The 26,656-nt window shown below is 32.7% G+C and overlaps 2 long non-coding RNA genes across 5 annotated transcripts; both read right to left on the bottom strand.

The window, feature by feature from the left end:
* Positions 1-18,600: 18,600 nt before the first annotated feature.
* On the bottom strand, positions 18,601-20,838 carry LOC147542691 (uncharacterized). Its single transcript, XR_015223471.1, has 5 exons — positions 20,587-20,838; positions 20,381-20,460; positions 19,749-19,935; positions 19,521-19,629; positions 18,601-19,416 (listed from the first exon to the last, which is right to left on the bottom strand). It is a non-coding gene; the product is annotated as an uncharacterized LOC147542691 (long non-coding RNA).
* A 1,397-nt stretch (positions 20,839-22,235) lies between these two features.
* On the bottom strand, positions 22,236-24,804 carry LOC147542690 (uncharacterized). 4 transcript variants are annotated; one of them, XR_015239666.1, is made up of 5 exons: positions 24,395-24,804; positions 23,795-23,984; positions 23,037-23,110; positions 22,844-22,954; positions 22,236-22,755 (listed from the first exon to the last, which is right to left on the bottom strand). It is a non-coding gene; the product is annotated as an uncharacterized LOC147542690 (long non-coding RNA). The 4 variants fall into 4 exon arrangements; XR_015239667.1 differs by having other exon boundaries at positions 22,844-22,936; XR_015239664.1 differs by having other exon boundaries at positions 22,844-23,110.
* Positions 24,805-26,656: the final 1,852 nt, after the last annotated feature.

Raw genomic sequence — 26,656 nt, 5'->3', positions numbered from 1 at the left:
TGGGAATGCACTTCAGAAATGCGTGAGGAACAGTGAACCAGCAATAGAATTTGTTGGTCTTCTAATTATGATGTTTTCGGCGAGCTTCCTGTTTGCCACTTTGGCTGGTTTCACTGTATTGCCTAGCATTTATAAGAACATCCAGTCTAGAAGAGCAATCAACAGGGTGTCATGGCCAAGAGCCATACACTCATATATGATGGAAACGATCGACAAACATTCAGAAGACCCAACCAAAGCATCTGGTTGCTTGTTACTTTTGCCTGTGAGTAAATTTTTTACAACCCTCTGTTATATAAATTGCATATTATTTCATATAAAGTATGAATAATTTACATTTCTTTTTTTCCTTTAGTTCTGGGTGTGCATGCATACTAATCTGTATCCGAAAAATGCACTAAATGCAACAAGATACCCAAGGTTCTTGAGGTGGTCTGTGGATGGATTTAGTAATGGGATGGAAAAAGATCTAGCTGCACTTGTACCTGAGGAGGTAAAATCAACTTTTTATCTGTACTTTCGTTGATTGAAATTTAAATTCTTTATAAATATGTTATATTTGTTTAAAAAGTATATGTAATTTATTATAAATTACATATACTTTCAGAAGGTTGTTGAAATCATTTAAAGAACACTCTATTTATTATAAATTACATACAGGTTTATGAGGATGTTGTGGATGATGTGAGTGAAGAAGAGAAGAAACTGTTAAAGTTTACTGAAAAGGTAGTTGTGGAAATACCTTTTGATGAACAGTTGAATAACTTGGAGATGATGGAAGCACTCAGTAGAGAAGTGAATAAACAAAGAGAAGAATTAAAGAAAAAGGATGAGGAACTTGAAAGATTGAGGAATGAAGTAATACAACTGAAGTTACTTTTAAAGACTGAACAGAGGGATGAATCACTGATTCATAATGATTATAATGAAGGAATTGGTGGAGATAATGTGGAACAGAATGAGGAGGAAAATAATGTTGGGGAGAAAGATAATGTCAATGATGAGAAGATTGATGGAGAACAACCGGATGATAAGGTTCAGGAAGAAGAAAATGTTGAAGAACAACAACAGGAAGGTCAGTAATTATAAATACTTATACTGAATACATTTATAATTGATGGTAAATTATGCATACTTTACAGATACATTTATAGTCACAGGAAAAAATGATATATACTTTTTTGTAAATTTTATGATAAATGATTTTTTTTTCACATGATTTTTGTTGTCAGATGATGATGGAAACGTGCCATGCACAGCCATTGTGTTGGTGCATAATGAGGAAGAGCAGAATTATAGTTCAACTCCCAATTTTGACTTGGGAATAGATTTCACAAATGCACCCGACTTCACCGACGTTGTTCAAGTTGCAAAAACCTATCAAGAGAATGCTGAAACAGATAGTCTCATAGATGATGACTTTGTCCAGACAACTCCAACCACAGTAAAGAAGAAGAGAACAAAATCAAAAGCTGTTAAGGGTGGATCGGACAAAATTAAGGATCCGGTTGAAACATCAAAACAAAATTCTCTTATTAAGAGAATCAAACAAGCTCCCAGAACAAGGAAACTAACTGAAAAGGCTGAGCCAAAAGAAAAGGCCGAGAAAGAAAAAAAAAAGGAAATTGCGAAAAAGGAAGTTGTGAATGTTGAAGAATTGGATAAAAAGGGGAAGGGAGTTTCGATTGATGATGATGAACCACTTAGCAACTGGAAGAAGAGCAAAGTTTGGAAGAAAGTGAAAGATAATGAGAAGGGTCTGCTTGAGGAGTTTAACCAAGGAGTGAAGATGAAGTAATGAATTAGAAGTTTAATATTTGTCGTTGTCTATGTTATGAAATGTTTTGTTGTTTGTGTTACATTATGATGATTGTAACAAACATAATCTGTTATCTCTAATATAATATAAATATTTTGCTATAAATTCAGTTTTTTAAACTAACAACAATTAACATGCAGAACAATTGTATGGGAATCAAATCTGACAAGTGATGTTAGAGGAAGAGAGGTGAATTGGCTTATGATGAACTGTGAAACCGATGCTCAGCTTATAAATTGGTGGTCAAAGCATCTATCTTCCAAAGTTTTAAAAGGGGCTGGACAAGTGTTCGTTCTCGCTTCTGAATTATGGGTAAGTTTTATTTACAGAATTCATAATTTCATAATAGATATTTTTTTATCTGTATACATTACATTTTTTCTAAAGATGAAAGGTTTAGAATGATTAGAAAAGTATGCATAATTTACTTATTATATGTATTGTCTGACATAAATTATAAATACTTTATTGAAAAGTATTCATGTATAATGATACATTATGTTGTTTTTATTTGACAGACAATGATAAATTGCAAGTCAGCTCAGTCAAACATAGACCCCCACCTATCAGATCGGTTAATAAATGAGGCTGAAAGAGGGCTTATATCTTATATAGTTGCTCCAATGTGTCATTCGATGATTACAGATGTTAGTAGGGGTATTCATTGGACTTTGTTAGTATTTGATTACTTTGATCAGTCTTGGACCCATTACAACTCCTTATTCTTTGACACAAAGCTCCGTAAACAATGTGAAGAAAATGCTGCAAGATATGGACAATACATATTAGATGTGCTTCACAAAACTAAATATGTGAGTCCTGAATTTAAGAAAAAAATGTAAGATTTCGAAGACGCCATATGATCATCAACAAGGAGAAAAGTAAGTACAAAATATTTCACACTTTTGTGATTACTGTAATGCATACAGATAGTTATATAGTTTATAAATTATTTGTTGGTTTCATAATAAATGTTATATCAATGATTGACAGTGCGGATTGTGGACTATTTGTTATGCTTCATATGGATTTAGTATTCATGAAACATTACAAATGGGGAGTACCGGATGAATACCTTGCGCACGATTGGATTGAATTAGCTCAGCGTAGAAGAGCGGAAGTGACGTACGAGCTATTGTATGAAACCAGAGATTTGTGGAAAAAAACTTTAATATAGTTTTAATTAAAGTATGGTTTTATTTTTTGGATTTTAAAAAAGTTGTAATGAATTATATTTGACCGTTTGAAGTATAAAATATTTGGATGGGAACTGTAATTTTTAATTAAAATGTCATATTTGTTGAAAAAATGTCTGAAATTTATCAAGTTTCTTCCTTTAATTTATGATACTAATATGAATAACTTGTTGATAAATAACGTGTTATGTACGACACATATAAAAAAAATGAAATAAAGTATGGACAACATGAAACAAAGTATGAAACTTTAACAATAAATAACAGTTAATTTATGAAACAAAACAAGAACTTTTAAACAGAAAAATTATGTAACTTTAAAGTCTAGACATACTTTAACTAATTTGCACTAAATACATCAATTATACTGTATTTGGTGTAATTGGTGTTCTTTAATATTAACCACATATGTTAGGCAAGGTTCATACCAAAACCGCTATAGTATACACCTTTTTGATAGAGAATAAAAATAGAATAGTGAAACAAAACGTAGAAAAAAAAGATTGAATATTTTTAAATTATTTGGATTGAAAGTGTAATGTAACATATGTAAATACATCAAATGTTTGCCCTACATGTTTTGCGATTGTGGTAAGAAGGTTGCTTACACCTACCACATATCCTTAATTTTCTTGGCATATTTCCCGAGCTCTCGATCCGTACTGTTCTTGGACGACCTGGTCTACGACGAATCAACGGTGGGAGAATTTTGGTAGCTTCATAAAAAATCCTTGGTTCATCAACATTGGATATAGGCCTTATATGTTCCTGGTAAGTCTTCACATAAGACTCCGTTGTCCAAATAGGATCGTAAAAACAATCTTGTTGGTCTTCAGACAAGCTTTTAATGCACAACATTGCGTGCTCACAAGGAACACCATCAACTTGCCACCTTCTACAAATACAAGAAATCTGTAGAAGATTAACACAATGAGAAGGTTCTGAGTAAACCTCGAATATGAATGGGGCTGCCTGGGCAATATTACAAGTTGCAGCACTATCATATTTTGCTTTCAACAGATCAGTGATGGTTGGACACAAGAATGTCGTCCATTTTTTAGACAATTCGCGTGCTGTGTTCATTTTGTTCATTATATGAATACGAATTGCCTCCAACATTGCTGTAATTGGTAGTCCACGAGCATGACGAATCTGATTGTTAAAGGATTCTGATAGTTGAGATGATATCGCTGTGTATCTGTATAAAAAAAAAGTATGTAAATTTTATTATATTTTTTTATAAAATGATAATTTTTTTATAAAGAATAAATAATGTACAGAAAAGTAGTATAACTGCTGTGGCAAGTACATGTTATTTGCATAACAAAGTCAATACTTTATACGGTAAAGTACATAATGTTCTAAAAAAAAAATCAATATAGATAATGAAATGAATAGACTATTTTATCTGATCGTACCTTATACCGGGAAAGAAAGCATCTGCCCAAGAAGAAGGGTCTAAGGATTGAAAAAATGCAGCAACTTTTGAACCACCCATCTGTATCATCTGGTTAATAGTTGCGTGATATTCAGATTCGGGAAGAGCTCTAGCAGCCTTGAAAATTAATGTTTGGAAGAATTTTGATTTTCTAGCTCCATTTGCCAATCTTAAATTCAGATTGTTCCTTAGATGCCAAACACAAAACGAATGGTGTGTTGTCGGAAAAATGTTCTTAACACCGTTGATTATACCGTTGTGACGGTCTGAAATAAAGATATAAGTCTTTTCCATATTCAGAGCATTGCGCAAATGCCTTAGAAACCAGTCCCAATTTTGGTCATTCTCAACATCAACCACAGAATATGCTAACGGAAATAGACCTGTAATTTGAAAATATTTGAGTGAAAGTATGAAAATTTAAATATTTATAAAGGATACTACTGTAAAGTTTTCATAATTCATGGTATATTTAAAGTAATGTACATAAATATAAAGTATGAAAATCTAAAAAAGCATATAAGATGTTATGTAAAGTTTTTATAATTTATTGTAAATATAGAGTAATGTGCACAAAAAGATGTAATATGATGTTGAAAAAGTAGATACTTTTTATATTAATTTTGATAAATTTAAGAATGTTCATAATTTACCATTGTTACCGTCTTTAGCCACAGCAGCCAGTATGCACCCGTTAAAACGAGTTTTGCAAAAAGTCCCATCAACATATAAAACTGGTCGACAATATTGGAAGCCAACTATACAAGCATGTGGTGCAATGAAAATTCTTTTAAATCTCCGAGACACCTCGTCAACTTCAAGTTGTACTATGCTGTTTGGGTTGGTACGTGAAAAGGCATCAGCATACCATCTAAGTTTTGCATAGGAATCTCCTTCTTGACCAAATGCTTCATTCATTGCTATTTTCTTCCCCTCGTAAGTGTAGTAATATGGAAGTTGGACAGCGTAATCTTTCAAGCAATCTTTCTTCAGACTTGCTGTGGAACGATCTGGACTTCTTGTAACCTCATCTAAAATAAGTTTGCCAACAAATGAACTATTTATTTTTGGTTTCTTGTTCTTCTTAATGAAATCTTCACAGTCATGTTTCATTTCCATGTCTTTCAAAATAAACATAGATTCGCATTTTAATGGCGCACATCCATGTACTCTCCATTTGCAATCTTCAACAGGACATACAGCAGTTACCCGCTTCGAATCATTTTTAATAAATTTAAAATCATGGCCAGTATTTATACTATATTGCCGAAGAGCAAATCGAAAGGCTTTAGCACCCCCGGGAAATAATTGACCAGGTTCAGTAAACATTTTATCCCAACCATCGGATTTTAGTATCGTCTTCTTGCTTTGTAGTGTTGAATCTGCTTGAATCTCCATCTGTTCTGTAAAACATAATATTAAATTATGAGATATTGATTTAATAATTATGGATATTTTTCAATACAGACAAATTGTTCAGATACGTAAACAATTCAAACTGTACAGAACAAATTACGTACTTTGTTCTGTATGTATGAGAATAGCAGTCAATTGTAAAAAAAGTTCGCATACTTTGTAGCATGTAAAACTATAATTTATGCCTATTACAAAATTTTTGGCAACACCATGTCAGAAAGTATGTATAATTTGAAATGAATTTTATATATGCACATATATTTTACAACACCATAATAGTAGAAAGATTTAAATATGTACCATAAAGTATACATAATGTATACTACAAACAAAGAGTTTTACAAACAGATCTGAGATTAAATAACTGGAATCTAATACCCCATCATTATCTGTACTATCAATTCAATTTGATCTGAAGATAATGCAAGATGTGAAACATCTAAATAATTGAATGAAAACATCAGATCTAGATTACATGGATTCAATAAAAATGAAACAGAAATATCAAATACATGGAAGAACACTTTAGATATAGAAGATTACAGCAAGACAGATTCAGATTAAATGATATGAAAAAGATGAACATTTGATATTTTTCAAATCTTCAATATGAATCGTTAAATACTAAAAGTCAATATACATAAGATTTTAAACCTGAATAGTTGTGGCTAGAATAAGAAGATAATCAATAAAAACCCTAAATAACAATGGAGGTTGTGATGATAGCTCTTGATTGAATACTAATCAATGGAGTTTGTTACAGCTGGGCGAGAGTTTAATGAATGTTTAATGAAGATTTCATTTTTAGAGAGATAGTGGGAAAGTTACTGGATTTCGGTTACAGAATTATAGAGAGAGAGAGAGAGCTGTTAGTTACAAAAAAAACGTGATTGGAGAGAGAAAGTTGAGATAAATATGGAGAGAAATCTAATACGGTTTAGAAGGAAAATCACGATTAGATATTAAAAGAAGGTTAATATAGGTATTACATATATAATAAGTATTATATGGATTTGTGTAATCACTCTAGATGACACCAAAAGGACCAGATATCTATTAAAATTATTATTTAGGTTTTCAAATCCTTTTTAGGATTATAGAGGATTAAATCTCCTATTAGGACCCTAATTTTGGTCTATAGACTCAAAAATTATTGTTTATTTCCTTTGTGAATATATTATCACACAAGCATAGATTAAAAGTACGGTGATTTCTTAATTTTTGTTTTGGGTATATGCAACGGAATGCTTTTAATTTTCGCTAAACCGATCAACCGAATCCAACCGGGCCGAACCAAACCGAGCCGAACCTTGTCGGCCGGCCGAATGATCGACTCGACTTCGCCTGATGATTTAGTTAAACCGTCACTTATTGATTCGACTTCGGCTCGAGCCAAAATCGAAACAAACCGACCGTTGCTCACCCCTGGACAAAATGTCTTTATAAACATTGAGTTTATAGAAAAAATGACTTGTGGAAATTTCAAGACATTTCAAGATATTTAGACTATAGACAAAATATCTTGGATACATTTCAAAATATTGAGTCCATAGACAATATGTGTAGTGGATATTATTATTATTATTATTATTATTATTATTATTATTATTATTATTATTATTATTTAATTTTATCATTATTGTCTAATCATATGTGACAATATCTTTGTACTAGTATTTCAAACATATATTTTTCGACTTTTGTAGACATCTGTAGATATATGTGGACATTGATGAACTTTTGATGGATATTTATTGTTTGAACATTATTATTATCTTATCATATGAAATAAAAGTTTTGTTAATATTTCAAAAATATATTTTTCGAGGTTCGTAAACATCTGCGGATATTTGTGGACATTGATAGACATTTGATAAATATTTAAATATTATTATTATTCTTTGCTTTTCATATGAAACAACAATTTTTTATTAATACTTCAAAATTATATTTTGTTGCTTTTGTAGGCATCTGTGGACATTGATGGATATTTATTATTCTAATATAATGCAATATTATAATAACATAGTAATATAATAATAATATAATAATATAATAGTATAATGTAGTAATATAATATTATTGTAATATAGTAATATAATAATAATATAATATTATTATAATATATAATATTATTATAATATATAAATTATTCATGGTGTTATATTATTATATATTATTAATCTAATTTTATGATAATAATAATAATTTTTATTATCTTCCTTACCAAAATGTCCCCAGGTGTCTTCCATATTTTGAAAGACATTCCCTCTCTAAAAGCTCTCCAAATTTACACAAAAATGTCTCCAAATGTCCCTGAAACCAATTTGTCTTGAAATGTCTGTAATTTCATGTCTCAAACGAATAACATAGACATTTGGACACATTTGAAATATCTCAAATGAATAACACAGAAATCGATATACATTTGAAATGTCTCAAAAGAATAACACAGACATTTCAAGATATTTCGGGACATTTGAAATGTCTCAAACGAATTACAAAGACATTTCGGGATATTTGAAATGTCTCAAACGAATAACACAGACAATTCAGGGCATTTGAAATGTCCTGAACCAGTAACACAGACATTGAGGGACATGAACATGTCCCTCAATGTCCTGAACCACTACCCCCATTTAAGTGTCCACTCATATATCCGGACATTTCAGATTTTTCTCCAATAAAGTGTCCGTCCGTGACCGTTTTGATAGTCGGTCAAACGGGTATCAGTCGGTCGGGTGTCGGTCACTAATGAACAAATAAAGATTTTTTTATTCGAAATTAAAACTGTTTAGTAGCTAAATACAACTTTCTAAACTTCCACTTTACAATTCCAAAAACTAAATGAATACAAAATTAAAAGATAATCATTGAGATTTCTCATGGATTAAGATCGGTTCTGTTTTTCTTCTAATGGATTACGATCGGTATATTGTGGATTCTAGGATTACTGATGAGATGAGATTTTGGAGGAGAGAGAGACTAGAGAAGTTGAGAAGCGTAGACAAAATTAAGAAAAGTGATTTCTAAGGTTATATATTTTTACTCTTGAAATCTAACGGTTGTAGCTAACCCTACATATCTAAAGGCTTAAAACCAATCATATATGCGGGCGGACTATATAAGCGGGCGGACTCGGTCGGATCACCGAGTAAGGACCCATTGCCCGCGCACGTCCGCTTAAGCTCTTTCGGTCAGGCGGGTACGAACCGGTTCGGGAATCGGACTGTCACGGATCCTTCGAACTCCGACGGTGGTGGGCGGGTTTGGGGCGGGTTCCGGGTTTTCGGACCAAAATCCCACCCCTAGGCCACAGTAGATAGAGTTTTGAATCGTGTGGTTCGTGTCTATACTGGAGAGAGTTCGGGCAATAGAAAGCTCGATGGCAACGATATGATTGTTGGCGTGGCATTTTGGAGCGTGAAGGATTTGGACTCGCCACGTCAATTCATGAAACACCAATGACACAAATCTTTTTTCATAAGTCCAATTTGGAGGATTATTGTTGTAAACTCAACATTTATTTTTTTTTATGTCTGAAGGTCGCCGGAGAAGAGAGGAGAAATTTTTTTTAAGTATGAAGGTCGCCGAAATTTTGACCAGCCGACGACTTTATAGGAGAAGATGATGAGGTGGTGAGAGGGATGACGTGGCAAAGAGAGATGACGAGATGGAGGAGAGAGAGTTAACGGACATTTAGTTATAACAAAAAAATGGGCCATCTGGATATTTTTGATAAAGTAGGGAGCTACGCGGGAAGCTGGTCATAAAGTAAGGGGCGTTTGGAAAATAACCCTTGATTTTTATTTAATATAATGTTTTCACAAGGGTGTTAGTGTCTTACGTTGCGTGGCGAGTAACGAATGATACTTATCGTGGCCAGTCGGTCATATTGTCGTTTTTAGTTGATCAAGGTCAAAAGATATGTGAACCCAAAATCTCAGGTCAGCCACGACCTATGACTAGTCACAAATGGCTCGTGCCGTAATGTGTTTACCCTCCTCATAAATAAACTATTGTCAGTCGTTTTTAGGTCAACAACACTCTTTTGGCACCTATAAAGGTAATTTTCTTTTAGATTGATTTAATTTGGAGGGTTTAACTAACATGTCAAAATAATATTGAAAATAATAAGTAAAAAATACTAAACATTTCATAGTTATATTCACGTCAAACAACACAAAGACTAAAATACTCTTTGTCATTTTGGGTAATTAACTTTTTTATTTTTTTTCTTTAATCTTTAGATTTGTATAGCTTTTTCTCGAGATGTCGGATTTTTATGAAATTTATATTTAGTAAAGATTTTTCACCAGCTTTGTAAAAAGATCTACTTTCAATACCTTTTTTTCAACAAAAAAATAAACTTAGAACAACGATGTTTTTCCATGTATTTCTTCAAACTGGATTTGCAAAATGTAAATCGCAAACTGGATTTGCAAAATGTATATTGCATAGGGTTGCAAAATGAATTTGCAAGTTTTACAGAATGTAAGTTTAAGTTCAGATTTTGCAAATCGATAACAAAAACTGAAGTTTCTTCTTCAAATTTGAAAAATTTCATCTTCATCATATCAGATAGATGAGGGTTTCAGATTTGGGTGTACATAATCATCAATATCATCATCATCATCAAATTCATCGTCAACATCAGATTCATTATCATCAATATAAAAAATAAGGTTTATGTTTTAAGTGAGACAAAGAAAGAGAGAAGAAGAATAGAGACGTGTTCAGATTCATCATCATCACAAGACCAATAGTAGGTGTTATTACAAGAAGCTGAACCTGATTTAAGAAGTAATTAAAGAAGAAAAAAAACATCCATAGCAACATAGAAGAAGAATACGGGATTTAAGATGATTAAAATGGAGGATTTTCAAATCAAAGAAGATAAAAACGAGTCCATTAAACAAATCTGGTCTTCTACCTTTGGTTCTTTCTCGTCAATGATTCAATTACAAAGCTTGCTTGGAAGTGCGATCGTCGATCTATTGATACTGGTTTCATTTAATCTTACACGGCTCAAGAAGAAGAAGAATTGAAGAAGAAAAAGAAGAAGAACAACCCCAAAGAAGAAGAAACCCTAATCCAAAAAATTTATGTATTTTTTAGAGAAAGTGAGTTTTAGTAGGTATGTAAGATTATTTCGGGAAAGAAAAAAAAATGACCTGAATAGTAATTATCAATATTAATTTAAACTTTACCTATTAGTACACATAATATTTTGATAACTTCTATCTAATAGAAAAATATCTAGGCTTCTTTGTTATTATGATTAACTTTTGGGTTCTTCTAAAGGCACCCGGCCCAAAGGCGGTTAGCATCCATCTCTGTTAGCACCAGGTCCAACTGCTTCTTTCTCTATTAGCACCGTCCAACTATGTAGGCACCGGTCAAGTGGAGTTAATCCTAACCCCTCCATCCATCTCTCACAAAATCCAACCACAATGATGCCCTAAGACATACTAGACGGACTGGACCAATCTGTTCGTTTCCCTTAAGTCACGGATTAGCCAATCCGTTACTCTTCACATGCTCGCGGATTGGCTAATCTGTTTCTACTTTCCGAAAATATCACTCTCAAAGACGCCGAGGCCTTATTCCCCTTTGCCTCGTTCTCTCTTTATATATACTATGGTATATCCTGTGCCCTAGGGCACGGATACTTGATAGAAATTTTAATTAGTTATTATTTTATTGAGAGAGAGAGATTTTTATTAGTTATTATTTTTTTGTATTATTTTTTGTTTATTTTATCTTAAATTAGTTATTATTTTATTGAGAGAGAGAGATTTTAATTTCTTTTTTTAACCCTTGAAATTTATTTTGTTTCTTTTTTTTTCTTAAATTAGAATTTTTATTTCTAAGAATGAAAAAATTATTGTTTTTTAAATAGGTAACTTTATGTCTACGAAGGACTATGCCTTAAATTTTGAGAAGGGCATCTAGACAATATCCTTTATAAAAAAAAGATTTTTATTTCTAAGAAGGAAAGGGTTTAGACAATATCATTTATTAAAAAAAGATTTTTGATTCTAAGAAGGAAAGGATTATTGTTTTTTAAATAGGTAACTTTATTTCTACGAAGGACTATATTTTAAATTTTGAGAAGGACTTCTAGACATATGCATAATTAAATAAGGATGTTTGTCCCAGTCATCGTTTTCCCTTCTGTTTTATTATATATACTAGAAATAACCCGTGCCCATAGGGCACGGGTAGTTTTGTCAAGCACATCTCTAAGAAATCGTAACAAAACGAAGATCCAAATAAAAATGAATTAATACCATAAATTTACATCATCAAGATATATAAGAATAAAAAAAAGTACAAAAACAAAACAACATTATACCAAAAGGTAAAAATAATTGTACATATGATACTCCTGTGCCATATTTGATCTTAAACATGTGAAAACCTGAATTAGCATACAAAGAATGTCCTCACAAATTCAAACAGACTCCTGAAAGCTAACAAATAGGTATTTTTTATTGCATCCACATGAAATATAGCATAGAAAGAAGAAACTGTAACATTGCATTCATTTGAGTGGCGGCGTTAAAGATATAAATTTAAAAGCGTGAAAAGAAAATGTTTCATGTGTCATATTGATTACGTAGACATGACACATTAGTTGTTGCAGAGGTACAATATAATCTCACACTTGGATACCATCCATGTTGAGTGACAATGGTCTAATATTAAACCACAATACATTAACCAAGCACTTTAGCCACAAATGAAAACATGACAATTACCTAACAAAAAGCACTTCCTAGTTTCGGAGAATAGATACAAAAAGGAAAGAAGACAAAAAGGCAGATTACTGAGAAAGACAGTAGATAAAAAAAAGAGGAGAATATTTGTCAACAACTAATCAGAGCTCATTTAGCTATCATTTCTGTTATCTCTTCATGTTTCAATCCTTAAGTGGTGAAATACATTGGGAGCGGAGAAGGCCAATAGCGTGGAATAGAAAGGCAAACTTATAACTGTTACGAGACAGAAAATTATTTTTTAATATGAGATGAAAGAACCTCAAAATATACGTTATGGCGAGTAATGCGAACCAACCACCAACAACTAAAGATGAAGAATGAAGCATATACCTTCTAGAACAGTGAAAAAGCAGAGATAGTAAAATAGCTAGGCATTCATCACCTTCTGATTAATTAATACAGAGCGACAGATCAAAGATAGAGAGAATTAGAGAAAGTGAAAACAAAATAAGATATGGCGAGTAATGTGAAATTGTGAACCAACAACTAAAGATGAAGAATGAAGCATATACCTTCTAGAACAGTGAAAAAGCAAAGATAGTAAAATAGCTGGGCACTCTTCACCTTCTGATTAATTAATACAGAGCGACAGATCAAAGATAGAGAGAATTAGAGAAAGTGAAAACAAAATAAGATTTAAGACAACATTAGTATCACGTGGATACATTATGTGATCTCTACTTCACGTCCAACACTTTGTCGCTTTCTGTCTCATTAAACTATTAGTCACCACTCACCAACAAACAAAAACACCTCAAAATCACCGATGCAAACTTACCAGATTGCACATGTGAAGAAACAAATTTTTTCCCCGGAAAAAGCCGAGTACAATTACATAACAAGTTACACATAATAAGCAATGTCAAAGAGGGCTAAGGGGTCAACTATGAGCAACCATGTTCCTCTCCAGAGATCAAATTTGTTCTTAGAAAAAGCCGAGTACAATTACATGACAAGTTACATATCTCTAAGTTAACTACACATGATAAGCAATGCCAAAGAGGGCTCCAAGGGGTAAACTATGAGCAACTATGTTCCCCTCGAGAGTACAAAGTTTGTTCCTAGAAAAAGCCGAGTACAATTACATAACAAGTTACATATCTCTAAGGTACACGTAATAAGAAAAGATCAAAATCAATATTAGAAGAACAAAAATAAATATCAAGTAATGACCAAAAACTGATAAATTAAAAACCAAAATCAGTTGCTAACCAAATTCATTTACTAAGTACTCTATATATAGAGCGTTATATTAGAGAATCAAACGACCAATCACTAAAAAAATAAATAAAAGTCTAACAAAATATAAGTTGGTTATGTATGAAAGTTGAGAAGAGACTAATATATTCAGACAATTACTTGAAAAAGATTGGTTATGTGTAGCCACCAGCTACATCAATCGAACATATGTTGATCAAACAAAAGATGTCATCTTTGCAACCAAAGCCTACCATAAAGAAATTATTCGAAATTAGATTCATCCCTAATACGTAATATAGAGAAGGATAGATATCTCAATTATTGAATGAAGAAAACAAACATACCATACTCAAACAAATTTAACCTTGCAATAAAGAAGTAAAAACTTAAAAATCAAAACCTGACAAACCCCTAAATGGGGATGTGGTTACCTCTAAAACAAAAAAAATATACGAAAAACTTGTATTAGTTGATTCCTCAAGATGATGTACTCAAAGATTCTGAAAGAAAAAACATAATATAATCAAGAAAACTATATTATAACCTAACCACACAAAAGATTGAGGTTCAAATCTTATTTTAAGTACAAAGGAGGTTAAAAGTTATACTAAAAGAACAGAAAACCTTCTTGATCACTTATCTCAATCTAATCCAGTAACAACTTACGTCTTACCTGGTAAAATCAAACACTATACAAAATTGAAAGTTATACACAACAGTACAACACCAAATCTACAACTGAAAGAACAAGAACATGCACTCATACTTCTGAAACACAAATCAAGTGAAATATTACAAATCATTTTTTTATTAATAAGAAGATAAGCATGATGAAAAATTTATTCAATGAAATATTAAAATATGAGTGTGTGTTTGTGTGTGTGTGTGTTTTTTTGTGAGAGAGAGAGAAAGGAACCTATTCAGGTGAAACCATTGAGGCCTTGTAATGAATGAGATCATTTAGAAAATACCAATTATGGAGTGAAAGAAACCACAGAGACAGTATGAAAGTACAACCCTGGAAGTTGAACAGTGAAAACAACAAAATGATACAGATACCCACTTAAAAGTCGTTTCAAGAAAATGAAAGAGAGATAAAGGGGGTTATTAGAGTATCAATATTGGGTATTAATTGGAACCGTTACAGAGAGGAACGGTTACAATTTAGTTATGAGAAATAAAAGTTATTAGAGAGAGAAATTAGAGGATTAAATTGATTTCCGTGTTTTCATAAAAAAAAAGTTGATTTCTGTGAAAGGGTTAAATTGTGAAGAGGAAGATATTAGAAAGAGAAATAATTGATATTAAGATGGAGAGAGAGATTATTTAAATTAATGACAGGAGTTACCAAGGGATTATTGGTATGATCCAATGGGCACCCTCTTATCGTACTCAAAAGAACGGTCATGATTTATATAACAGATTCTCAACGTTAATCATAATTAAGATAATCTAAAGATTGATTGACTGTAGCTGACGTGAGAGATTAAAAGTTTTATTTACTTTCCTTCGTTTGGTGGGTTATTAAATTAGGCTGGGTAACGGATCATAGGGTGTGGATTGCATCAAAAACACAATGGACGACCGGATTAGTGTTTCTTCCTTGAGACTTGCTGAACAAACCGATAAAACTGCTGACGCCGTAACCAGACACAATAATGTTAAAAACTCCAAATAAGATAAAAGTCATGTTTCACAGGAACTATCATTAAACACTACAGGTCTCCCAAAGGTCAACAGTTGAAGACGAATAGATAATTCGAAATGAGTTCTCTTTGTTAGTGCAAGAACAAGAAAAAAAACACTCCTTCCACCTTAGTTAACCCATGATATATTTTATGACATTAACCTACAGACATTTGTATGTAATTATGAATCTTGAACAGACGCATATCCAGACAAAGACGACTCAGAACATAATATTTCATGAGGATTTATACATATATGTATATAAAGGAAAAAGAAGATGAAGTTGGATTCACCACCACAATGGAAGCAGTAACGACGAGCACTGCATGTCTGGCTCCTCAAGGGCCCGTTCTTACCGTAACAAATACCCTTGGACATTGAATAACGCCTCTCCGGCATTACTAAGAACTCCTTCAGCTGAAATACGAGACCCTAACACTTTCTTGATAAAAGGTATGAGAAAACCCTAAACGACATGGTTGTTTCTCTCACTACTTCATTGTTGTGCCGGTAGAATAGGACAATGTCTTTCCGTCTTTCTTCTTCAAATTCGTGAAGTCCTTAAACTACATGGAAATTTACGAAGATTAATAGTTTGAGCGGCATTTCTATAGTTTTCTGTAACGTGAGTAGCGTCCATTCACTTGAAGTTACAACATTATAATCAAGTTAGGGGTGAATTAGTGATAAATAAAGATTGCAATTGTCAATCTACGCTGCTAACTCAAAAATTATAAAAATATATTTCAAAATCGTAATCATAAACCTCTCTTTGCCACTTTAACAAAAATAAAAGGTGAATTAGTGATAAATAAAGATTGCAATTGTTGTATACCAATTACTACAGAAATATTAAATTTGTTCCCTAATTTAAAGTCAGCTTTGTGCTTAGCCTCCAAACAAAAAAAGAAAAATACAGAAATGATCCCTTTATAAATTTTTCGTCTATTGACCATCAGGTCAGAGTTTAGGGGCCAACTAAGAAATAACCCATACTACTTAGGGGCGTCAACGGGTCGGTTCAGTTATCTCACTATCCGGAAACAGGAACCTATTAAAAATTACAGTTCCGGTTCCTGGCGGTTCCAGGTCCGGTTCCATAATTTAAGAACCAGAAACGGAACCTGTAAAAAATGCGGGTACCCATCAAGTATCGGATATTTATCCGTTCTTTTAGGATTCGTATTTAATTGTCTCTAACACTAACTAGGAAGGTTATACTGCATTCAAAAACTCAAATATTTTTTATATAAACCTGTTAAATAAAAGATACATGAATGAGTTATTAAAATTTATAACAAATATGATTATTTTATATTTTAAGTTGCTATAAAATTTATTCTGAAATATAGTTTGATTATCGCTTAAGAATTTTATGTTCAATGAGAAACTCAATATGACATGATTAGAATGTAACTAACATAAAATAAGTAATTAAGACCTTAAAATTTGTGAAAGAATCGACTAATTACGCATTAAATTCGGGTATCGGGTACCTGTCAGATAAACCCAATAAGTATTGTGATCTAATCGGGTATTAAAATTCTTATCGGGTATGAAAATGAGGATCCAAAACCGGCATAAACAGTTCCGGTTTCGGTTCGGTTCCGGGTAAATGGGTACCCTTTGCAGAAGTCAATTTTGCAAGGTCATTTTTTTAGCAGGTTGTATAAGGACATGAATATACTTAAACATAATTTTCTTTACCTAGTATAAGGTTTGAATATATTGCATAACATTTTCAACGCTGTTTTCGCTCTTGTTTGAGAATCTAAAAAATTTAGTATCAAATATTAAAAACATTTTAATATAAGTTTAAAGAAGTCAATTGGAACATCCACTTAAAATCTTCAAAATTCTCAATTTATTCATGTAAAATCTTTACATAATTAGTAAGTGAAAGCTTGTATTGAATAGAGAAAGGAAGGGGAGAAAGAGAGAGAAAATATTTAAGTGCTGATGAAACTTAACAAATAAAAATATTTGAATTTACTGATCCAATCCAAAGAAATTGCACAATAAAAAAAGGTAAAAGAATCAAATTATGAAGAAAGAGGATGCAGTTGTTGACTTCATCATGTGTAATATTAACTCATTGAAACATAAATGACTTTTGGACCTTGAAAAATCAAAAGAAAATCCTTGCTGACTTTTGATAATCAAGAAATCGTTAGTTTAAATCGAATGGTTATTACCTGTAGCAGAAAAATTAGAAAAGAAGTTTGAAAATGATATAAAAACCCTCAAAACAAGTTAGGGAAGATGTGAAGACTGACAGAGAACACCCTTATTATCCGAAATTTAAGATGTTAAAAATGGACTATTTATCTATTATTACTCCCCACAATTTTCATTTAAATCAGAAATCTCCATTGATCTAATTATTATTATTATAGTTGATTAGTTTTGGACTTTTGGCATATTTTTCAAATGAGTCAGATGTTACTTTGCCCAAATCCGTGACGAATTTCTTCATACAATTACATACTCAAGTATTTTTTTTTTTTAAATTGAGTATAAAAGTCATTGCAATTACATTTGATACATCAGAGATGTCATAAACACAATAACCGTCAAATTAAACCTTGAAACACAGACGTGCCCAAAGTCCAACTAAACTACTGGCCAAACAGTCAACTAAATAAACGGCCTAGAGTCCACCTCAAATTCAATAAATGATAGATTATACCTCCTCTAAGAATGGAACCCGATGCTTCTAGATTTTTGGAGTTTATCAACACTATCAATCACTTGGGCAACCATGTGTTGACCCCAATTATCTATTTTCCGTACAAGGATTAAAGTAGTGAACCTTTTATTGACCATTATAGAGCAAGTAGGCCAATTCGACCAAGATCCTGTTCTGATCGGAATTATAAGTTCGATACCTTTTATCTCTAAACTCGTAACTTTCTAGGTTACATTCTATACTTCTATAGGAAACCACACATTAATAATCAAGTGGTTGAGAGAATTCAAAACGATTCAGGGATTACAATAATAATAATAATCTGCAGTTCAAAATTCAAATCAAACAGACACCTCTGAATCACAATCTTGTGGATCAAACAAGTATTTTTTTTTCTACTAAGGAGATTACCAATCCATTACTGTACATAAATCATAACTCGAAAACACTTAGACAGATTTTACTTAAGCCTTTAAGAACGCTTTTGTTTAACTCCTATTGACAATGGATTTGCCAAGAGCATAAAACAAGATGATATATAATCCTACAATTCAAGCAACATATTAAAACTTAGAAACCGCCTACCCGTTCATTAGATATAACTCCGTATCTACCAGTATGCCCATTACCACAACCATAGACAGAAGACGTAAAATTAGTACCTGGACAGTCTTTGGCCCAATGCCCACTCTTATGACATTTGTAGCGTTCTCCAGATACTCCACCACCAGTACCACCACCATATCCACCTCCACCAGCAGCTCCAAGAGATTGAGGCCTATTTGCATAGTCACCTCGTCCACCTCCTCCAATTGACTGTGCTTCTCTTTTCACGGTGCCTAGGCAGTTCCGAGAATTGTGGCCAGTGACACCACACCTGTTGCAGCTCAGATACACACCTGTACTCGCCATAGAAGGATTATTAGTACTGCTATGAGTGTTTCCATATTGTGCCGTCTGATTTGCTGGTGCCCCCATATCTCTACCAAAATTGTTTCTACTCCCCGCGGAGTTCATAGCAGCAGGTGTTGATCGTCTCAATCCTGCGTTCTGATGCCCAACTTTGTTACTTGTTTCAGTTCTTTATAGAATGAGAAATGCTTTTAGCATCTGTCACTTCGATTTTAGAATTGATCGTTTTTTTTTTTTGCGGAAGATAGCAAGCATAATGATGTTGTTTGTGTCTGAAATAAAATTTTCCGAAGTAAGAACTAATGAACTCTAGAAAAAAACTAATTTTAAAAGAAAAAGCAATAAGAAAAGGAGAATCATCTCTTTGTTGTAGTACTCCAAAGGTGTCTTTTGATCATCATCGATATCACCTATCAGAGTCCACTCGGTTCTTCAAATCAACAGCTGGTCCTTTAGTTGAGCATAGCACAAACCTAATTACCCTACTGCAATTTCAAGATTTTACATGTAAATGCAAATACTTTATAACCCAATTCGACGTTCGAACATAAATTGGAGAATATCAGTAAATGATGAAATGATGTAAGAGATGATTATTACTTACCTTGGTAAGTAGGAACTGTTGTCCATGCATAATTTGGGGAGCCTTTATATATTTGACGGCAAGTCGCGACAATATCTCCGAAAATGTGCATGTGGAGCCATATACTTTCGGTTGTAGTACGTACACCTCCGGAGCGCCTTTGCTATTGACTCGAGAAAGGGTTTGTGAAATAGTTCATGAGCAGGACCTGATCGAACAAGTTTTGTTATTTTAAGTCAGTCTTTTAAGTTACCAATTTGAAATAAGTTACAAAAAACAAAAAGCTTCACATTACTGGAAATTTCAGTTGGAAATAGGTAAAATATGTTTTCTTATCGTTAGAATCTGACTCTTATGAAATTAAGTCCTACTTGTTTTCGGTAAGGGGCAGAACCAGTCATTTTAGGCTATTCCAAGCAAGGCGCTCTGAACTCAGACACATTTTACGTCTAATTCACACAAATCATACAGAAGAGAATGTGGTTTTGCCCCTGTTGAAGTCCACATAATCATATAAATACCACTTTCATGGTCATTCTACGATCCGACTCAAGTCAAATCAGAAATAGTTCAGATTTCATATATGGATTTGGAGATAAAACAAACACTACCATGGTCTGCAAAAAAAATAAATGCAAAAAAAAGATGTTTACCTATAGGGTCAGAACTCAGAAGAATCAACAATGACAGCGTCATAGGCACCTTCAGGAACAGCCTTACAAAAATGCAACTCCTGTGAAGTTAATACAAAATCAATAAGGGTTTACGAGAAAGGAAAAATGTTGCAGTGGGGCAAGCATTATGTGATTTAGTTGACTGAAGTGCCTGAGTAAATAAAATTTGCAAGCAAAGAACATACCATCTTTGATGTGTAAATTTACACGAGGGTCTTCATAACCGACAGCGAGGTCCGGGAAAAGTTGCTTGCAAACCTTAATGAAATCCCAAGGTCTCAATATTTTGTCATTGATCTTTGTGAAAGAAGAGTTTTTCCATTTATTAAACCGACAAATGAAACTTCTAATGAATATTCATTTACATGTATCAACAACCATTCCATACATTTAGCATATATCAATCTATTCAACTGAAGAATGACCACCTACTTCCCTAAGAACCCCACCGTCTCCTCTAATATCCAATACTTGCACAAAAGACATTAGCAATTAATTCATAAACTGAACTACAAAGACAAGCATCCCTGCATTGATCAAAGTTCATACATAGGTAAAAATGAAAAAAATAAAAGGTCAGATGAACAAAAAAAACCTCGAATTTGTTACGTTTCAATCGACCTCCAAAAACAAAATAAATAGGAAATAAAGGTCAGAGTCAGATGAACAAAACTAACAAATAATACAAATATAATTATCCAGTATATAACTAACTTGCATCCAAGAGCTTAACTTTGTCTAAACATTTCTGAAAATATTTTCAAGTAGCATTTCATATTCTGCATCTTGCCATATAAAAACTGAAGAATTAAGGAGCAGTAAGAAAGAGCAAAAGAAAATCAAAATTAAGAAAAATTGAAGAAACGTACCGATAAGGTTGAACACATACCATCTGAAAAATATAAAAGCCCTAGATTGACTAAAAAAAAAAAAAAAGAGAAGATTTGACACCTTTTAACAATAAGAATGATTTCTAAAAAACAATAAGAATGATTTTAACGGGCATTGGTACCCAAGTTTTTACGTTAGAAAAAAGTTCAAGAAGATTAAATGTTTCCAAACATCCCAATATCGACATTTTAACAAACAGTTAAGGTACACAGAGATGATTAATAGATTACCAGATGTTTCAAGAAATTACCTAGTGAAGCAAAATCTGCTTCAAGCCGGTACATACCGGAAGAAGTTGATAATAGAAAAACCCTAGTGGATTTTGGTGAAAAAGTTGACAGTAGACAAAATCCTAGTCGATTTGGGTGAAGGAAGATTGCACCACCCATCTTCCGGAGAATGAGATTTCGGTGAAGATTTCTTCTTAATGGCTGGATCGACTTGGTAACGGAATAGCTGTCAAGATTTCTTCGGTTTTGGCTAAGGAAGGGTGAGGGGAAAGCTTTAACGCGCGAAGGGATGTAACGCCCCAAAGGAATTGAAGTGTGCATGTGATGATTTCGAACGGCTCAGATTAACCGTTTTATTAACTCTCTTGCAGTCTTGCACTTAGTGGGGTGATAAATTTGTAAAAATTAGGGTGGGTAACAGATCAAACGGTGTGGATCTTCTCAAAATCAGAACGAAGGACCAGATTTGTGCAGGGTGGGCATAACCCGTGCCTCTGGCACGGACGCTCTTGTAGAACATTTTGAGTGCTATGAAGTGGTGAATCTCCTATTATCAAAACTAATTCGTTTAGCACAAACATAACATATTTATGCTCTTCTCGTCCATCATTTGATGATGTTTGGAAATAGATTGATGAAAATTTGACAACAAAGTAGACAATGATTAAGATTCACAAACAAAAACCTTATTTTTCATACGGCAAAGACTAGAGTAATCAACATGAAAATGAATTGGAACAAAATTCAAATTCATTTTCGAACGAAGTGACCACACTGTTGCATTCATTGATTGAAGAAATTGATTGCTGAGGGAAAAAAAAACTACATGGATTTTATAGAATCTAGTAACCAGAAAGTCGTTCCTCGTTATACCAAATTAAACGACCCCGCTGATTTCTTTATAAGACCACATTACCTCAGCTTTAGTGATTCTTCTCATTCCATTCACCTAGGAAGCTGGCTCCCTCATTATTTGTCCCAGATGAGAACAACCTCAGAAACATTAAAGACAACAACGAAAACAATGTATTTCTTTTGAAAAGGATAGTATAATGACCGCAACTCACGTTCATTATAGATCTTTTACATATATCTTCTTTTACCTGCTCACATGAGCACTACAAAGCATCACATTTTGCGTTGTGTCCAGGATCATTAACGTCAAGTAAAGAACCCACTTTGATATGCTTCTAGGCCTTAAGTTTCCCATCAACACCAACTGAAAAAAATTTACTGCATCTTATACACAAACATAGAGACCATCAGTGGAATAGAATCGATCAAGCAAGTATTGAAGATCAAAATGATTAACAGTGCTTACATTTGTATTTTCTTTGTAATTGGGGTTTAGGAAATAAACAAGGACTTTATGACCTCTAAAGGTACAGTTGTTGATTCCATCCAAGTTCGACATCTATTATGCATACATGGCCTAACCATAAACCATGGGAGAGTAAAAAGAGGAAAGCCTTGCCATATTTAACCATAAAAGACCCCATTTTTGTTCCACTCACCTTGTATCAGTTTATCATCTCCACAAGTTACCATTGTGCAGAGTATTGCTTCAAAATGACAGAACATTATATATCTGTAGGAACATATATGTGAACATTATCGAAATCCAAATTTTCATTTCTAGCTAGCTATTAAGACATAAAAATCACATACCAGAACTCCAAATTTGGCCAAAGATTGTTAAGCGCTTGATGGTCATATATGGGAACCAAAAATTCTATAAATACTAACCCTACACAAAGATTCTCGTATCGAGCTGAGCAGGTGTTATTAAATATCTCTTCAAGTCCACTATGCATTCATTATCTTCATTTTTTTTTGTGTTGAAGGAAAATGTGTTAAATAATCGTGTCTGACTATCAAAGTGAGTTTATCCATTTTTTATCATTATGTAATGACCAAGAGAAAGTTATTTACTTGTGACGGTGGACTTATGGTTCAGAGATGTTATGGCGTCAGGTCTGTAATTAGGACTGTCTTATCTTGAACTACATTTTAAAACTGAGGTTGAAAATGGATTTGATCTGATTCGACTCTACACATACAAAGAGTTACCAGAACCATTATATTAGTTGAGCGTCACATAAGACTCAAATTTACTTGACCCCTCACATTTAGGCTCCACTATGTGATGGGCATTAACAAATCAAATTTTTTTCTTCAGAAAATAACATTACTAATCCAGTGTTCAACGCCTACACATTTAATCTAAGAAAAAACAACAGGTATAAAATTGCACTGACATAAAACATAGTACCTTGACAACCAGATCTCACCAACGGAATTCAGACTGAACATCAGCAAGGAACAATCTTTTTTCTTTTAGCTTTCAAAACACCAATTTCTTTGGCTTGAGCATCAGCAAGGAACTCATTTTCTTTTCCAATTTCCAACTCACCATCCTTACCCAATTCCTTGATGCATGCTCAGACTGCAAAACTCACCAACTTTATACAAACAAACTCAAACAAAATCATCCCATTCAACATTACAAGTACTCGACATAGCCACACAACTTTAAGTGATTTACTTCAACCCACTCTTTTCGTAACAATAAGAATATTTAATTAGATAACTCGTATCAAAGAATTTTGAGCCATTTCCTTCAATCTAATGAAGACAAATTTGAGTTATCAATACTAATATGATTTGAAAAGAGGCAAATTATAATACAACCATGTATGCCAAAAATTCATTTTGAATCATTTTGAATAGAAATGAATAAAGAACACTGCAACCTGAACATAATTTCATGTAAATACAAAATTCAATATGAAATCATATAATATAAAGTCTTGCAAATTAGAGAGAAAGGGATAGAATTGAGAAATTGAAAAAGTTGATTAGTTAAACATACCTTCATGTAGCCACTAATAAATCTACAAAACAAAATAGTAATTGTGATGAAATAACATATTCAGATAGTACAAATTAGAAAGAGAAATTGGGAAGAACAACAGAATCAAAATCGCAATGAAAGAACAATAACAATGAGCATGTTCAAGTGGTACAAATTAGAAATTGGGAGTACAAAAACCTAAAGATGAAATAGGAATAAGAATTAAAAGTGGATAAATCTGTAACTGAAGGAGTTACAATTTCAGAGGAAGAAAGAATCGTGAGCTACATGAAGCCGATAAGGAGCCGTTATAGTTCCAGACAGTTTAGGATTTGATAGATGAAGAAATAAAGAATTTGATAGATGAAGAAATAAAGAAAGGAAATCAATTTCTACCATTATTCATAATCGATTTGTGTCATTATTCGTAATCAATTTCTGCCATCAATTTGTAACGTACCAAGAGAGGAAGAAGAGCCTTTCTTCGGTGAGGAAGATAACGCGCGAAAACATCTTACCCACCAGATTTAGGGTTTCCAGGAAAATATCTGACCGACCAGATTTAGGGTTTAATTCACTTTCTTATATTTAGTGGGTCAATAAATTTGTTATTTTCAGGGTGGGTAATAGATCAAATGGCGAGGATCGTATCAAAATTGAAACGGACGACCGGATTTGTCTTTTGGCTTGTCCCAGTCAGCAAAAAACTTTGCGTTTTGTTATATACTAGGTATGACCCGTGCCTACGGCACGGATGCTTTTGTTGAATGAAAGTTGTATAGAATTATGAATCTAAGAAACTAAAGTTATATATAATGTTTTATTCTCAAAATTTGAATTAGACTAATGAATTGAACAAAAAACAATAATTACGAAATGTAGAAAACGGTATCTAGATATATATATGCTTGATTGGTTGTTTGCTCAGACCTCACATGCACTCACCAGAAACACTCGTCGACATTGAATTAAGCACTTTGAGTGTGTTAGTGTAAATGACTTAAGAAATTAATTGATGTAGTATTAGTGTAAATGGCTTAACAAATATACTTAAAATTTGTGGCAATTAACAAACTTAATGAGGGGGAGATAGAACCTAAAGGTGAAGTCATTTTGTAGTTGTTTAGTTTGTAGAGATAAAAAAGTTGGTAGAAAGAAAAAGTATGAGAAAAAAGATGAAGTCATTTTGTAGTTATTTAGTTTAGAGAGATAAAATTATGGACATGATGAAGAAAAGAAGAAAGGTTGTGTGGTTATAAAGACAGCAGAAAACGTTACGTATGAGAATTCTAAAGGTTTCCATAGGAAATGGAAAAGTTGTCGAGAGAAATTAAAAGGTAGAATATGTGATTTATATAAATCAATCAATGTGACAATTAATAAATTTAATGACGGGAGATAAAATTTAAAGGCTAGAGTCAGAGTTGAATGAAACGAACTATGGTCTATACTAACGTTTGTCTCAAAACATTTTGTGTTTTGTCAAATTTTGAAGCAAAGTTTGAGGTTTCGTACCAAAATCAAAGAGAATTTTAGAAACTGATCGTATATAATCAAACAAAAAAATTCAAAATTTTGATATATGAACCATATAACCTCACACAAAAAGTAAAGAAACTACTTGTCAACCTATAGTATTCCAAATAGAACGAATCAGGATTTCAAGTTTTAATTACATTAGTCCAACACACTGCAGAATCATTCTCTAATAAGACTTCCAATAATATCATAAAGTTGGAAAGCTCTTTCTCCCTTATGTTTATTTTTTTCCTTTAGCTTTTTAGTTTTCCATCAGATGTCGAGACTTCCAAATATAACTTTTCCAAGGCTGATGCAAACTCGATCTGGGAAAAACGTAGTTAATTTTTTAGTTCTATTTGGAACCCTTCTTTTCGTTAATCTTCCAGTAACCATGAAAATCACATAAAGAAAACAGAAACGAACCGCAATCCAAAACCCTTTACAACAAACAATTATTCTCAATACGTTTTCTGAAAGCTCATCCACATGACAAACTTACCGGATTTGTGATCCCTTTTGCCAGTTCTATATTATGGATTCCCTGGTGATATTATTTTTGTTTTGTTGCTTTGCATTCTTTGTTCTATGTTTTTCCAAATAAGGCTAAAAGAACTCAATATTTTTTAGCACAATTAAAGTGAAGAAAGTTAAAAAAACCTATATCAAAATTTACCAATATAATAGCTAACATGAAGACAAATAAATTGTGAAATTGTAGTTACCATGGTTCGGTAGAAATGTAGAACAAAAATCAACTGA

This window comes from Eschscholzia californica, unplaced genomic scaffold (genome assembly GCF_041429995.1).
Source record: "Eschscholzia californica isolate CP2 unplaced genomic scaffold, dmEscCali1.0.p SCAF_4, whole genome shotgun sequence".
NCBI classification, from domain to species: Eukaryota; Viridiplantae; Streptophyta; class Magnoliopsida; order Ranunculales; family Papaveraceae; genus Eschscholzia; species Eschscholzia californica.
This window is presented reverse-complemented; position numbering and strand designations above follow the sequence as displayed.